General features: G+C 33.4%; 1 pseudogene; it reads left to right on the top strand.

Annotated features, from left to right (window-relative positions):
• Positions 1 to 261: 261 nt before the first annotated feature.
• LOC114037177 lies at positions 262 to 853 on the top strand (annotated as a pseudogene).
• The last annotated feature ends 3,890 nt before the right edge of the window (positions 854 to 4,743 follow it).

Raw genomic sequence — 4,743 nt, 5'->3', positions numbered from 1 at the left:
CTGGACCCCAGCATAACAAGCTTGCAACAGTGATCCCTGTGCCCCAGGAGTAGAGCTCAACTTTAAAATCCACAAAATAGGCCAAAAAATGAGCAGGAAGCAAAAGAGAAACTTGACCATAAAAAATTACAATGATGACAAGGAAACTCACGACACAAATGCAGAAGAAGACAACAATGTAATAATGCCTACATGCAAAACCTCAAAGGGGGCAGCCTGGGCAGTGGCCCCACTGGCATCCCTGGCCCTGGCCCTGGCACAATGGTGGCCTTGGTTTTCTGCTGCCTATGCTGCTGCATTGACTCTGGGACTGGCCACATCCCACTGAAGGAGATACCAGCCATGCAGCTGGACGTGTAGCACATGGGAACAGGTGTTGTCATTGTCAAAAATGAAAGAAGGATATGTGGGACAGGAGACTATTTAGCCAATACACCTTTGCATCAGAACAGAAGCTACTTTGAACTCAAATCCAATCCACAGGGATCTGGGACATTGGTGTTGCAACTCAGAAAGTTAATTTGAATCAGATTCCACTTGGCCAAGATGTTCATAGTCTTGTGAGGAGGAATGACTGAACCCTCTACCACAACAATGAGGAAAAGAATAGCTTGCCTACAAACAATCTTCCATAGGAGGGAAATGTAGTGGATATTATATATGACCATGTAAAATTGAATGTTTATTTGAATGGAAAGAATATGCACTGTCCAGCATCAGGCATATAAGGAAGAGTGTATCCTGTTGTATACGTAGATTACAGTGCAATTTTGGATTATCAGTTCAGTGACTTTTATCATATTTCTCCAACTGGTATTGAAAAAAAATGTTATTTGAACAGCAAATCTTCTGAATATACTTTCATTGAAAACTTGTACCCCTACGATATCCTCACCAAAAAAAAATGCTACCTCCTTAATAAAGCCTCAATTGATCCATAGGAAGCACATTCTCTGTTTTTAATGAATGTTTGTGAAGTTATGTAAGGAGTCAATAGGCTAAACAGAACAGCAGAATTGTGATTTAAAATACTAGGTAGTGTTTCATAATGTAAAAATCTTCATTTTGGACATTTTGATTCTTATATGTATAAATGGAAATTCACATACAGTATTAAGTGAAAATCTGGATGCTCATGACATTTAGAAAGGAAATTTATTTGTTACATGAGACATGACTTAAGTCAGAGGGTTAAAGTCAGATGTGATTTTATTCATTCTGAAGTTTGTACTTATTAAAAGAGAAGTACTATCTTGTCTAGAGTCCTTTTATCTTCTTTTATAGTATCCTTTTTATGTACAGAATGAAGAGTAACAAACACATTAAATTATGAGGTTTTTTCCCAGCATATCTATTCAGTATAAAAGTTGCTCTTTTCATAAATGTTAAATTTATGTTTAATTTGCATGTTTCACTGTTTTTATTTGCTTTATGTAAGAAATAATATAATTGTATATTTTTAATGATTGTCAAACATTATTATGTTGAATGTAAAAAAGCAAAACTGAACACAAGAAATATTTATGAAGACTACTATGCTGTATTATCATACTCTCAGAGTGAGTAGTATACACTGGCAAAACGCAATGGAAAATTATGATGAAGTTTCACACTTGAACTGTAAATTATAGTATCAGTTCTGGAATATTTCATTTAAATGTCTTTTTTTCCTGCAATGAACAATAAAATGAATAATGATTAAGGTGAAAAAAAAACCTCAAAGGGAAATACGAACTTGTCTCAAGCCCAAAAACCATTGTTGGAAGAGGTCAAAAAGTATTTTAAAAGTCAAATAAGAGAGGTAGAAGGAAAATTGGGAAAATAAAAGAGTGGTATGCAAGAAAGAATTAACAGCTTGGAAAAGGAAGCACAAAAATTTACTGAAGAAAACATTCCTTAAAAAATACAAGTGGCCAAATGGAAAAAAAAATACAAAAGTTAACTGAGGAAAATAATTCCTTAAAAATTAGAATTGGGCAAATGGAAGCTAATGACTCTGTGAGATATCAGTCCAACAAAAGTATCAGTCCAACAAAAAAAAAAAGAATGAAAAAATAGAATAAAATGTAAATTACCTCATTGGAAAAACAATTGACCTGGAAAATAGATCCTGGGGTGATAATTTAAGAATTACTGGACTGCCTGAAAGCCATGAGAAAAAAAAAAAAAAAACTTAGACAATATCTTTCAAGAAATTATCAAGGAAAATTTCCCTGATATCCTAGAACCAGAGGGTAAAATAGTCATTGAAAGAAATCATTGACCATTTCCTGATATATAAATGAAAACTCCAAGAAATATTGTGGCTAAATTCCAGAATTATCAAGTCAAGGAGAAAATGTGGCAAGCAGCTGGAAAGAAAGTATTCAAATATCATGAAGCCACAGTCAGGATTATGTGGGATTTAGTGGCTTCTGCATTAAAGGATCAGAGGGCTTGGATTGTGACATTCCAGAAGGCAAAGGAGCTTGGATTACAATCAAGAATCACTTCCCAGCAAAATTGAGCATAATTTTTCAGGGGAAAAGATGGACATTCAAAGAAATAGGGTACTTTCAATCATTCCTGAAAGAAAGACCAGAGTTGAACGGAAAATCCAATCTTCAAATGCAAGATTCAAGGTAAACAGGAAAAAGGGGGAAAACTTTATTAAATTAGGTTTAATGGTTTACATCCCTACATGGGAAGATGATGCTTGCAATTATTGAGACCTGTATCTTTATTGGGGCATTTAGAAGGGGTATACACAAATAGAGGGTGTGGGTATAAGTTGACTTTGATGGGACAATATAAAGAAATGTTGAAAGAAAAGGATGGTGATGGGAAAAGAAAAAATGGAAAGCAAAGTAAGATGAATTACATCATCTGAAGAGACAAAAAAAAAAACCTATTACATTAGAGGGAAAGAAGAGAGGGGCTGAGGATTGTTTGGACCTTACTCTCATCAGACTTGGCTCAAAGTGGGAAGAACATACACACTCAGTTGGGCAGAGAAATTGACTTTACTCTATAAAGACATAGGAGGAGAAAGGGAAATAAAAGGCCAGAGGACTGATAGAAGGAAGGATATATTGAGGGAGGCAGTGGTCAGAAGTGAAAGACTGATGAGGAAGGAGAGGGTGAAAGGAGAGAAAAAAAGTTTAAAGGGGGGAAATAGGATGGAGGGAAAAACAGTCAGTAATCATAACTATGGATTTCAATGGGATGAACTCTCCCATAAAATGAAAGCAGATAGCAAAGTGGATAAAAATCCATAGACCTACAATATATTGTTTACAACAAACACATGTGAAGGAGAGAGATACACACAGGGTAAAAATAAAAGGCAGGAGCAGACTATATTATCCTTCAACTGAAGAAAAAAAACAGGGGTAGCAATACTGATCTCAGACAAAGCAAAAACAAAAATAGACCTAATTAAAAGAGATAAGGAAAGAAATTACATCTTGCTAAAAGATACCATATACAATGAAGTAATATCAATACTAAACAAACATGCACCAAATGGTATAGCATCAAAATTCTTAGAGGAGAAGTTAAGTTAGTGACAGGAAGAAATAGACAGCAAAACTATATTAGTGGGGAACCTCTAGTTCTAGACCTCCCCTTCTCATAACTAGATAAATATAAACACAAAATAAATGAGAAAGAAGTTAAATAAGTGAATAGAATTTCAGAAAAGTTAGATATGGTAAACCTCTGAAGAAAATTGAATGCATATAGAAAGGCATATACCTTTGTCTCAGCAGTATATGACACACAAAAATTGACCCTGTATTAGGGCATAAAAACCTCACAATCAAATGCAGAAGGGCAGAAATATTAAATGTGTCCTTTTCAGATATTACAATGAAAATCACGTGTAACAAATGGCCATGGAAAGATAGATTAAAAATTCATTGGAGATTAAAGAACTTAATCCTAACGAATGAGTGGGTCAAACAACAAATCATAGAAATAATCAATAATTCCATCAAAATGAAATACAATAATGAGACAATAAACCAAAATTTATGAGATGCAGCCAAAGCTGCACTGAGGGGAAATTTTATCTCTCTAAATGCTTACATAAAAAAAAGATCAATGAAATGGGCATGAAACTAAAAAAGCTAGAAAAGAAATCAATTAAAAATCCCCAATTAAACACCAAATGAGAAATTTAAAAAATCAAAAGAAAGTGTAATAGAATTGAAAGTAAGAAAACTATTGAACTGAAGGAAAAAAAAACTAAGAGCAGGTTTTGTAAAATGACAAAAAATAAACAAATCTTTTGTTATTTTGATTTAAAAAAAGGACTAAAACCAAATTGTGAGTATCAAAAATGAAAAGTCTGAATTCACCACCAGGGAAGATTAAATAAAGAATTAGGCAGTATTCTGCCCAATGGTATGTAAAAAAAGTTGAAGTGAAATGGATGAATATTTACAAAAATATAAGTTGCCCAGATGAATAGAAGAGGAAATAAAATATTTTAATAACACCATTTTAGAAAAAAATAAATTGAACTAGCCATGAATGAACTCCCTAAGAAAGAGTTTCCAGGGCCAGATGGATCTACAGGCAAAATCTACCAAAGAGTTAAAGAAAATTAATTCTAATACTGTATAAACCATTGGAAAAAATAGGCAGAGTCCTATCAAATTATTTTTATGATGCAAATATGGAGCTAATACTAAGCCAGGAAGGAACAAAACAAAGAAAGAAAATTGTAGGCCAATTTTTAAAATTTTTATTTATTAATTT

Source organism: Vombatus ursinus, unplaced genomic scaffold (genome assembly GCF_900497805.2).
Source record: "Vombatus ursinus unplaced genomic scaffold, bare-nosed wombat genome assembly UNPS02010284.1, whole genome shotgun sequence".
Lineage (NCBI taxonomy): Eukaryota > Metazoa > Chordata > Mammalia > Diprotodontia > Vombatidae > Vombatus > Vombatus ursinus.
The sequence above is the reverse complement of the archived record's forward strand: the minus strand, read 5'-3'. Positions and strand labels throughout refer to the sequence as shown.